This window comes from Sorex fumeus, unplaced genomic scaffold (genome assembly GCF_029834395.1).
Source record: "Sorex fumeus unplaced genomic scaffold, SorFum_2.1 ptg000021l, whole genome shotgun sequence".
Taxonomy (NCBI): domain Eukaryota; kingdom Metazoa; phylum Chordata; class Mammalia; order Eulipotyphla; family Soricidae; genus Sorex; species Sorex fumeus.
This window is the reverse complement of record NW_026606078.1, coordinates 13,943,909-13,956,652: the sequence shown is the minus strand read 5'-3', so window position 1 is coordinate 13,956,652 and position 12,744 is coordinate 13,943,909. Positions and strand designations below refer to the sequence as shown.

The following is a 12,744-nucleotide window of genomic DNA, read 5'->3' as shown; positions in this document are numbered from 1 at the left end:
AGGTTCTGCTTCCAGTTCCTTCATGCATGAGGCTCCTTCAAGCTTGGGGAGAGTGGTCTTAAGCGTACCTATGGCTGGTTGCAGAGGTCTTCAGCTGCCGGGGCTCTACTCAGGGCAGTGAGGGAAACTCACCCCTACCCATCCAAGGGCCCCGGTGGGGAAAGCCAGCTGCCGGGTCAGTAGACTGTCATTTTAGACATATTTGGAATTAATTTTAGATCGAAAAGTACTTATGTGCTTAGTAATAAATTACTATGCACTTGTTCAATCACCGCAGAGACCCCACTCTGCACAGAGAACTAGATTTTTAAATACAGGTCTGTTTTGCCTTTGTGTCATGACTGAGAATCACTCTCAGTAGATATGAAACTCACTATACACAAAGATGCACACAGGCTACTTTGAGTCATCTGTGTTGTTAATGTGTGTTGGCCATTAAACTTCACTGAGACCCCTTTTTCTGTCCTTTACAGGAGCCTCATGAGTCTCAACTTCCATTCAAGTTGTACTTGTAATAAGGTGGAATGAAATCATCAATATTCTCCTCACCTCTTCCTTCAGGAGAAAAATCCTACTTACATTCAAGGTGGTCAAATTGCAGACAACACCATCCACCTTTTCATGGAGATGTACACGGGACTGAGGCGAGAACAGCAAAAGGCTGTAGTTTAATGGTCTTAATGAAGGTTCAGGGAAGGGCATTAAACGAGACTCATATACCATCTTCCAAAAGAATTATTTTGTAAAACTGATGTCTTGGGTATGGTAAAAGATAATATGGTAAAAACCATATTTTTCTTGCTGGGACATTAAAGTTCTTAATCTATCTATTCATGCTGCTTTGAAATACATTCCTTGATTTGGAATCACTGTCTGCCATAGGAGTGAGTAAGGACAGCACTCAAAGTAATCAGAAGAGAAAAATATGGAAAAATTAACTCCTACTATGTTTCGTAACATATATACTAAAATTGAAATGATACAGAGATTAGCATGGTCCTTGCACAGAGATGACATACAAACGTGTAAAGTGTTCCATATTTTTGTGGCAAGAAGAATTAACAGGGCGACTTTAAGCTAAGACAATCCCCACAAGTACAAAAATTCTACATAAAGATAGCACAAATCCCCATCACAACAATCTCCTCAATGTCAATGGACTAAATGTGCCAATTCAGAGGAACAGAATGGGAAGATGAATTAGAAAACTGAACCCAACTTTCTGCTGCCTGAAGAAACACTTCTGAACAATCAAAGTAACTATGGGCTCAATTTCAAAGGCTGGAAAACAATTCTTCAAGAAAGAAAAGAACACCTCCACAAAGCTGGAGTAGCCATACTAGTACCAGACCACATCGACTTCAGGCTATAGGTTATAAGAGACAGTGAAGGTCATTTCTTCCTGATCATGGGATCTGTACATCAGAAAGAACTCACCGTCCTCACTGTAGATGCTCCTAATGACAGACCAGCAAAATACTTAAAAATACCTTCTAATAGACTTAAAGAAAAACATTGATAGCAATACAATACTAGTTGGAGATTTCAACACTACTTTTTCACTTCTTAATAGATCAAACAGACTAAAGCTCAGCAAGAAAATATTTTCTTTAAGGGAAGTAATGTACAACTTTTGGCTTAGAGAAGAAATCAAAGAGGAAATAAAAAGTTTCCAGAAACAAATGAGAATGAGGACACGAGCTACCAGAAGTTGTGGGACACAGCAAAAGCAGCGTTAAGAGGAAAGAGTATAGCTCTGCCAGAATTCATCAGGAAGAAAGAAAGGGCCTACATGAATAAATTAGAGCTCAAGATTTTGGAAAATGACCAACAAAAGTAGTCCAAACTAGGATGGAAGAAGGAAATAATAAAACTTGTACCAGACATCAATGAGCTAGAATCCCAAAATAAAATCCAAAAGACCAATAAGAGCAAAAGCTGGTTCTTTGAGAAAATAAATAAGATCAATAAACCACGAGAAGCCTTTCAAATTAACAAAGAGAAAGAATTCTAATAAATCGAATCAGAAATGCAAAGAGGCATATCCTAATAGAAACTACAGAAATCCACAGGATCATCAGAGATTATATTGAGAATCTTTGCAGCAGGAAATTAGAGAATCTTGAATAAATTGATAAATTTTTGGTTTCCGATTACCTCCCAACGCTGAACTACGAAGATTTGGAATACTTGAACCTATCACTACCAAGGAAATTGAAATGATGGTCAAAAGTATCCCCCCAAACAGATTCCCTGGCCCAGATGGATTCAATTGTGAAATATTTCAAACCTTTAAAGAGGAAATGCTGCCAACATTTTTTAAGATTTTCCAGGAAATTGAAGAATCAAAAATACTCCCAAATAGTTTCTATGAGGCATAGATCAACCTAATACTCAAATCAGACAGAGACACCACAAAAAAAGAAAATTACAGACTTATTTCCTTGATGAATACAGATACACAGATTTTCAAGAAAATACCAGCAAAGAGAATCCAGAAACTCAACAAAAGATCACACACTATGACCAAGTAGGTTTATCTTGGGGATGCAAGGATGGCTTAACATTCTCTAGTCAATCAACAGAATACACCATCACAATAAAATAAAGATAGTCATATGATCATATCAATATATGTAGATAAAGCATTTGATGACATCCAGCACCTATTCATGATGAAAAACTCTCAACAAAATGGGAGTTGAAAGTACTTTCCTCAATATAGTCAAAGCAAATTACCACAAACCCACAGCAAGCATTATTATCAATGGGGATAAACTAAAGGCTTGGAGCAGAAATCAATGAACTAGAATCCCAAAATACTATCAGGCACAAAACAAGTTACCCACTCTCACCACTCCTATTCAACATTGTAATTGAAGTATTTGCCATATGATTTCGGTAAAAAAAAAGATATCAAGGGCATCCAGATAAAAAAGGAAGAACTCAAGCTTTTACTATTTGGAGATGACATGATACTATACTTAGAAAATCCCAAAGAATCTACAAAAAAAGCTCCTGGGAACGATAGATTTGGTTAGCAACGTAGCATATTACAAAATCAATATCTGGTACTCCATGGCTTTCCCATATATTAATAATGAAAGAGAAAAAAGAGATAGAGAAAAAACAATCCCATTCACAATAATTCCTCAGAAAATCGAGTATATTAGAATCAACTAAAAAGGTTAAGGCACTATACAAAAAAAAAAAAACCCTACAAAACACTACTTCACGAAATAAGAGAGTATATGAGGAAATGGAATCACATCCCATGCTCATGGATTGAGAGGTTTAACACTGTCAAAATGGCAATACAACCCAAAGCTCTATAAAGATTTAATGCACATTCTATAAGGATACCATAACATTTTTCAAAGAAATAGATTAAACACTCTTGAAACTCATACACAACAATAAACTCCCATGAAGAGCTAAAGCAATCTTTGGTAAAAAGAAGAAGGGAACACCTTCCCCAACTTCAAACCCAACTACAAAGTTGTAGTAATCAAAATACCATGATATTCAGATAAAGACAGGCCTCAGATCAATGGAATATAGTTAAATATCCTGAAGCTGGCCCTCAGATTATTTTTACCTAATCTTTCATAAAGGCTCAAATCCATAACAGGTAGCTTGCCAGGCTCTGCCGTGAGGGCTAGATAATCTCGGTAGCTTGCCCGGCTCTCCGAGAGGGGCAGAGGAATCGAACTCGCGCCGGACATGTTGGCTGCAAGGCAAGCGACCTACCCGCTGTGCTATAGCTCCAGCCCATTAGATGTATTCGACATACCAAACACAGTAACAACAAGTCTCATGATAGAGACTTTATTGGGCCCGCTCAAGCAAATTGCAGCCAACATGGCCGACCCGAGTTCGATTCCGCTGCCCCTCTCGGAGAGCCTAGCAAGCTACCAAGAGTATCTCACCCGCATGGCACAGTCTGGCAAGCTCCCCATGATGTATTCCATATGCCAAATACAGTAACAACAAAGTCTCCAATGGAGACGTTACTGAGCCCGCTCGAGCAAATCGACGAACAATGGGAGGGCCTTTACCTTTACCTTACCTTCATAAAGGCTCAAGAAATATGAAATTGAGCTAGGAAGTCTCTTCAGCAACTGGTGCTGGGAAAACTGGACATCAACCTGCAAAAAAAAATGAACTCAGACCTCTTTATAGTGCCAGGCACAAAGTTAGATCAAATGTATTAAAGACATCAATATGATACCTGAATTCTTAAGATATATGGAGAAAAATGTGGGGAGATCCCTCCATGATATTAAAGATAAGGGAAACTTCTAGAATGAAACACCACTGACCAAGGAAGAGAAAGTGAAGATAAACAAATGAGACTACATTAAACTTAGAAGTTTCTGCAACTCAGAAAAAATGGTGACCATGATAAAAAGAGAGCCCACATAATGGGGAAAAATTATTTATGCAATACCCATACAATTAACCTCAAAATTCTGACTGCTGTATCATTAAGAACACTAAATAGTTCCCGTGAATTTTATTCTTCTTCACATAAATTTACTCTAAAATATTTTAGATTTCCTTTTAAACAACAGATAAAAAGGTAAAATTATGAGTTTTTATAAAAATTAAAAATACCCCTATACATAGCAGGTGCGACTCATAAAATAAAAAAGCAAGCAAGCAAGAAAGAAAGAAAGAAATTAAAAATTAAAAAATAATGCTGTTTGCAATGCTAAGGATCTATCCAAGATCATCATACAATGGAAGGCAAATGCTCTATCCCTGAGTTATATCCTTGTTCTTAAACATTTAAAAAGTTCTTAATTGATTTCTCATTGCATTTTCTTTTTTAAAAAATTCTTTTCTAAACATTCCTGGTCGTCAATGTACCTCATACTTTTTGACCCTCGCTTCTCTTCTATATTTGACCTCTAAGACTCAGTTGTCACCTTATCCTTCCTATAGCCATGTTTCCCTTGGAAAAAAATTCCAAGATCATGTCTGGCTTGCTTTAACTTGGCATAAAATGGAAACCTTGTTTTCTGTATGCTCTCACGCTAGAGGTGATGATGTTTTCGACCCAGTAGAACTCTTTTCTGGGGAGCTTTCTGAATGTTTCTACTTGACTTCAAAGTATCTAAAGGTAAGGCATCATCTTTTTTTTTTTTTTGCATTTATGGGTCACACCTGGCGAAGCACTGGGGTTACTCCTGGCTCTGCAGTCAGGAATTACTCCTCACGGTGCTTGGGGGGACCATACAGGATGCTGGGAATCTAACCTGGGTAGGCCGTGTGCAAGGCAAATGCCCTACCTGCCGTACTATAGCTCAAGCTCCACCCCCCTCCCCATAATTCATCATCTTGAGGGCCTCAGATTTTTACCTTCCATTTAGAAACTTGAAATTTACATTGACACAGTAAATTGAAACCACAAAACCAATGAATGGTATGTTATAATGGTAGCAGCCATGAGCAAATATTGATAAACTATTAGTTGGCATGAACGAATTCTGTCTCAGAGTCTTCACTTCTGAGGATACCTGTCACTACCTCCTTTCTGTTACATATCCCAGGATCAGAATCTACATCAGGCCATCAGTAGAAATTGTCCACCCGAAAGCTAGCCTTCCACTGGGATCAGAATCCTTGATCCATCTAACTTGTAATTTTTCATTCATGACTTGTTGACCTTGTTTCAGTTGGAGGCATCCAGAGCATAAACTCAGCTTTCCCGTTGTTACCACAGGAAATCCAAATACCTAAGAATGTTATCATTTATGACGCCACTGTTAAAGATTTTTTTGGAATCCCACGGTAAGACACTATCATTAATGTTATAATATCACTGTTCTCCATAGTCCGGATCTCCCCAAAGAACTCTCTACCCTCTGCACTCCAAGTGCAGACTCCAGTTTATGATGCTCCTGAACGTACTTCTAATAGTTTCACTCAGGTTCTCCCCTAAAGTGCACAAGTTAAGTTCATACCACTCCAAGTTCTCATGCCTAAACTACCAGAGTCGGCTTGGTCCTCAAGCATGTGTTCTTCCTTGAAGAAACACCGTGCATCCATTCTCTATGTCTCTCTTTGCGTGCTTTGTTAAACGAGTGTTCTCTCTTGAACATATATTGCATTCCACCCTACAAAGGTTTAACAAGTTTCTAAGTGTTTTTCAGTAAAATCTATTTTGCTTCACTAAACTGAAAATATTAAAACACCAGAGCATTGTTAAAACCAATATTTGTATCTTTTAAACCACAAATTTTGAAAATGAAAGGGGGTAAATTAATGGAATACTACTCAGTTGTATGAAGTGAAATCTTATTATCTGTATAAAATTGGATCACATGAGGATATTATGTTTAGTGACATAAACCAGGCAAAGAAAGAGAGGCATCATACAAGTTCATGCATATGTGGCATATGGAGAAAACAAACTAAAAGTATGAAATGAGACAGACAAGCGACTAAAACAATATTTATATTCTATGATTTATAATTCAATTAATAATGGTTTCTCATACACATAATTCCATCATGACACTCCTCATTCTCTCAAAAAATAAACCCTCCCTCTCCCCCAAACCCCCAGAATCCCTCCCTCCCAATCCCCTGACTCAATTGTGTGGATCAGTTCTCCCCTTACATTGCCCTTGAACCTTTGTTGCTTCCTTGCTGTGTGTCTTTACATCCCATATATGAGAAAAATCTCTCTGTATCTGTTCCTTTCCTTAAGGCTAACTTTACATGCATGATATCCTCTAGTTTCATCCAATGTTGAAAATTGCATAATTTTGATCTTTTCAAAGCAATACAAACAAACTTTAGAACCATGAGACTATTTAGTTACCAGATGGAAAGGTGTAATCAAAGTGGAAAAACTGAACAATGGCGAATGACAGAGTAGGCCTTTCAGTAGTGAGTTTAATATGATACATGCACGTTGATTATGCATAATCCTAAAATTTATGAAATTCTAGTAATTCTATAATGTAAAAGGTAAAGGTAAAGGCCCTCCCGTTGATCGTGGATTTGCTCGAGCGGGCCCAGTAACGTCTCCATTGGAGACTTTGTTGTTACTGTGTCTGGCATATCGAATACTCTCGGTAGCTTGCCGGGCTCTCCGAGAGGGGCGGAGGAATCGAACTCGGGTCGGCCATGTTAGCCGCTTGTAAGGCAAACGCCCTACCCGCTGTGCTATCGTTCCAGCCCGGGTAGGGCGTTTGCCTTACAAGCGGCTAACATGGCCGACCCGAGTTCGATTCCTCCGCCCCTCTCGGAGAGCCCGGCAAGCTACCGAGAGTATTCGATATGCCAGACACAGTAACAACAAAGTCCCCAATGGAGACGTTACTGGGCCCGCTCGAGCAAATCCACGATCAACGGGAGGGCCTTTACCTTTACCTTTACCTATAATGTAATTTTAAATAATCAAAACAGTATTTAAATAACTTACATTTATCTATGATTTTGACGTATCTTTTGTGTCAAATTATCAGAAATAAAAATAATGTGAGATAGAGATATTGTGTATCACTATATTTTAAATAAGAGAAGTGCTGAAAATTTCTGTGTCATTATGAACTGTCATATAAATTGACTCCAAAATTAAATTAATATACTCAAAGAAAAATAAAAGTCTACCAATTTAATCTTTTGCCTTCAGAGAGGTTCCCATCGGCTGATCTCTGGAAGACAAAACAATTTTTATATTATTTTTTTAAATTTTTATTACTGAAACACCATGAGGTACAGTTTTACATTTACAAATTTTTGTTCTTGGGTTTCGATTATACAATGATCAAATGCCCATCCCTCACCCTGTGCCCATTTTCCACCACCATACATTCCAGTATCCCTTCCACACCTATACCCCCATCCCACCCTGCCTCTGTGGCAGGGCATTCCCTTTTGTTCTCTCTCTCCTTTTGGGTGTTGTGGTCTATAAAAGAGGCATTGAGTGGCAATTATATTCATTCCATAGTCACAATTTTTATTTTCAAAGGATTTCTTGGCACAGATTTGGCATTCTTTGATAGCAACCAACTCCTTTTCTTCTGCTTTTTTTTCTAGAAATATATACTTATACTCAGACTGACTAGTCATGGCACCAAATTGACAATGTACTTGTTTTTACTTCAGTTCTGTTTCCTTATTACCACATATTATTAGCAGTGGATAGAAAATAACAGGCCCAATTTTCTTGGGGGAAAGGGAAATGTTTATGCTTTTCTTAGTTTGGAAATCCCTGTCACTAGTATAGGGACATTCATCTAAATTTGTAAACACAATGATTAAGAAGAGGTAAATCATGACTGTCACTTCAAGGAAGAACGGGATTTCAGCAAATATCCTTGCTTTCAGAAGGATGGCTCTGGCTTGGATGGGGGGCAATCATGAGAGCTGTGAGCTACGGGCAGTTAACACATGCTCTGAGTCTATGTGGTGACACTGTTGAGAAATGTTCAGAGCCCTGATTAGGTAGGGTCATGGGGGAGAATGGAATGATGACAAGAAAACAGAGCAACAGGACAAGATGATAGATTCCTTTGTACAAAAGTTTTCATCTCTAATATATTAATCTGTGAAAAAGAGAACCAAATTCTTATCATTCTTCCTGGCAATATATTATCCTTACACAGTGCTTCAGGAAAAAAAAAAAACGCTCCCCTTGTTAGTTAATATAGCCTGAATATCTGTGAGGTCTTTGAACTCTCTCTATGTATACACTGCTGATGACTGAAACCAATCTCTCTATTTAACTATCTAAACTGCAATGGTCACACCATTTAACTCTCGAAACTCTGATGGCTCCAAATCTTCTAAGATCAGCTTTCATCTCTTCCTTGATATCCAGGCTTCTCTTCCCAACTGTCAACTCTCCCTTTCTTTCTCCATCTCTCTACCAACTATGGTCTCCCTGCCAAAATTTGCTAAGACAAGCTTTCTTGAAATATAGATGTAAGTTGACTTCTCTTTTTTAAATTTAGGCAATTTTGATTTTCAAAGTCATTTATAATGGAGTTTTGTAATACAATATTCCAATTCTAATCACACCACCAGTGTCTGCATCCCTCCACCAACAAATGACCCATTTCTCCCTGCATTCCCATCGATTTCCTTGACAAACACATTTTGAAGTTTAACTATTGTACTTTGGGTTCCATACTTACATTAGTGTTGGCATTGGTGGTTAAGGCATACACCTCAACTTTTTCATGCTGGCCTTCCTGGATTTATTCCCACTGACAAAATGTAGGCGAAATATATGAGAACATATCATTAAGCTCCAAATTTTTCAAATATCTTTAAACCGTTCTGATCGAAAAGAAAATAATGTAAACTGGAGGGGACAACCCCCTGGCAGCCTGAAAAGTCTTTTCATTTTTCCACAATAAAAAGAGGAAATCAGTGAAGGAGGTCTGGCATCACGCAAGTTAGCTGACCCTGCAGAGCTGTGGTCAACAGGGATTTTTGTGCTCTTCTACGACTCTACCATAAATCCCAACCCCATTAGTTTTGTCTCTTAAGTCCGCATAAGATTAAAAAAAAATTTTTTACCACACAGGCACCCATGTAATGAGACCAGCCAAGGTGATAAAAATAAATTTCAGCAAACTCATAGGTTAGTCATGGTGGTAGAAACTAAATATCATGTTTTTGTATTGAATCTGCAGGAGACACAAATTACAAACGTTTTCATGATTCAGTTTCATTCATAGGATATTTCAACACCCAACCTCCACTAGTATAAAGTTCCATTGCTAATGTCCCCAGTTTCTCTCCCACCACTCCCTCTCCCAACCTCAAACCCTACCTGACAGCCTGCTGTTTCTACACTAAGACAGGTACCTCTTTCTCTCTCTTTATCTCTCTCTCTCATCCTTTGGGCATTATGGATTGTAATACAGATACTGAGAGGTTCTCACGTTTATTTCTTTACCTACTTTCAGCACTCAGTTATCACCCAGAGTAATCACTTCCAACTATCATTGTCATAGCAGTCACTTCTTTATTCCACATGCCTGCCTTCAGCACTTGTGGCAAGCATCCAACCATTGACCAATTCTCCTGGCCTGTGTTTCTGCTATCCTTGGGTATTAGTCTCATATTCTGGTTTTTTATATCCAAAAAACGGATAGTCCAATCAGTATACCCCTTTCCTTCTGACTGATTTCATTGAGCATGATATTCTTCCGTGTACATCCATTTATAAGAAAATCTCATGATGTGATTTTCCTGCCAACTGCGTAGCATTCAATTGTGTAGGTATAACATAGTTTCTTCTGGCTATTGTGAATACTACTGCAGATGGTATTTCTGTTACAAATATCATGTTTAATGTAGCTTACATAGGAAAATACTTCCCAGGTTCCAAACATACGGAACACACTTACAAACCCAACTTTTTTATTTTTTAAATAATATAATTGATTATGATGCTTTCTAAAAAACTGAAGTTATTTTAAAAACTCAGGGTAAACATATTCTATAAAAGCAAAAAAATAATGATCTTAAGATAGGACAAGAGCTACGTGTTCTTGCTCCTCAAAGATCCATGTGTTTCTTGATATATTGTCAATATCTTTATATAGCCTTAAAATTCCTCAACTTCATTTCTGAACACTATTTAAAGTTATATTAATTTAATAGGTGTGATCATCTTTATAGAATATTTATTTGTTTCTTTCATATTTTGCATAAACGCCGTTTGAATTAACCATAGCTCTGTAGCACTGTCCTCCCATTGTTCACCGATTTGCTTGTGCGGGCACCAGAAACGTCTCTATGGTGAGACTTGTTGTTACTGTTCTTAGAATGTCGAATACATCACATGTAGCTTGCCAGGCTTTGCCATGCGGGAGGGATACTCTCAGTAGCTTGCCGGGCTCTATTAGAGGAGCAGAGGAATCGAACCCAAGTTGGCCACGTGCAAGGCAAACGTCTTACCCACTGTGCTATCGCTCCAGCCCATATATAGATTTATACATATATATGTGTATTTACACACACATACATATCTATATATTCCTCTTACACGTCTCGTGAGCTCCAACACATATTTCTTCCTCCTCCAATTATTTAGTACATCTCTCACCCTACTTGGCACGCAACTAATTTTCCGAGTGGCCTCAGATGCATTTCTGAGGCCAGTATAAGGCATGCATAACACATAAATGCAAGGGAGGCACAAAGAATATGTAGATAAATTTCATATGGACATATAATTGTGATGACTAGTTTACAAACTGTATTCGCTTCAAGTACAGACTTCCTCATCTCAGCAACTGTGTATTCATACTCCATGCACTGTCAAATATCCAGCTAAAGTCCACAACCAACTAACAACACTCCCCTAACAATTTCAGTCATTTACTTCCCCTATTGTAAGGACAATTCTGATGTCAGAGTGTAAAGGTTTGATTTTCTTTTGTTTTATTAGTGCATTTAGATTTTTTTCTTTATAATCCAGAAACAAATCAAATATTTTTTTAAAAAAAAATAAAGGACAGGAGGTGATATCAGGCAATAAATGAAATAGTTGATGTGGCTGAGAATCATCAAGAGTCTTTCAGGTCAGTGTGAGGAAAGGTACATCCATTTTCCTTCCCAGCATATTTCCAAAGGGCGGGCTTGGAGCAGGATACATGCTGGGAAGAAGCCCAGGAGACTAGCAGTGTCTTGAACATCTAGGGGCCTATTTTCTTCTTTGAAAATGTAATGGTATTGACCTCCATTGCAAACCACAGCACCCTAAAGCAAAGAAAAAGCAAAAGGGAATGCCCTGAGGTGGGGCGGAGTGGGGGAGATTGGGGGTGGGAGGGTCACTGGGTTCCTTGGTGGTGGAGAATGGGCACTGGTGGAGGGATGGGTACTTGATACTTGTATAACTGAAATCCAAGCACAAAGGTATGTAAGACTACAACTATACCTCATGGTGTTTCACTAATAAAAATAAATCGAAAATAATTTAAAAAATTAAAAGTGCTATCGGCTGGTATAGGGAAAAATGTAATGGTGTTGACTAGATTACAACAAGATCATTTTTAGTTATAGGATACTATGATTCATCTTTGATTCACTGATTGATACTTTGAAATGTCCCAGTTCATTCTCATTCAGAGAAGTTATTTATTTCTTCGAGTATTGATTTGTACAGGGAATTTCTAACAAAATTCTTTCTATAATGTATATTCAGGGACTCAATGATAATGTTCTTATTACCATTTTCAAAGAATACAAAAATACACTTTTAATAAGATTTTCTTGGTTCTCTATATAAAGGCTAAATGACAAAAATTAAGGTTAACTCAAGATTTTCTAAAGTGCATTACATTAGTACTGGAAAAGAAATTTTAAAAGACTCTGGGAGAGGGGAGGAGGAAAAGTCATGGATACATAAGGATTCGTACAAGTCTTTGGGTGTAGGGGGGCAGGGCAGTGACTAGAAAATTTGGGATCACACTCAGCTATGTGATCTAATCTCTATATATATATTCTCTAAATTAGATACCAGCGATGTATCCACACAGGTGTATTCATATGAATATCATGTACTAGTGAGATCCAGGGAAATAATTCTTAGCACTGACATTGTTGGAGATTTATGTACTAATCTGGTTTTTATGATTAAGTTGTTATGATTTCATAGGCAGTGTTTGTTTCCTTAACCAACCTGGAATGTCTTTAAAAGACCAAATATAGGATCATTCTTTCATTTTTAATTAAATATAGAAAATGCTGAATATACAGGTTAAATGG

General features: G+C 37.7%; 1 pseudogene; it reads left to right on the top strand.

Annotated features, from left to right (window-relative positions):
• Positions 1-946: 946 nt before the first annotated feature.
• Positions 947-1,045, top strand: LOC130022972 (uncharacterized; annotated as a pseudogene).
• The last annotated feature ends 11,699 nt before the right edge of the window (positions 1,046-12,744 follow it).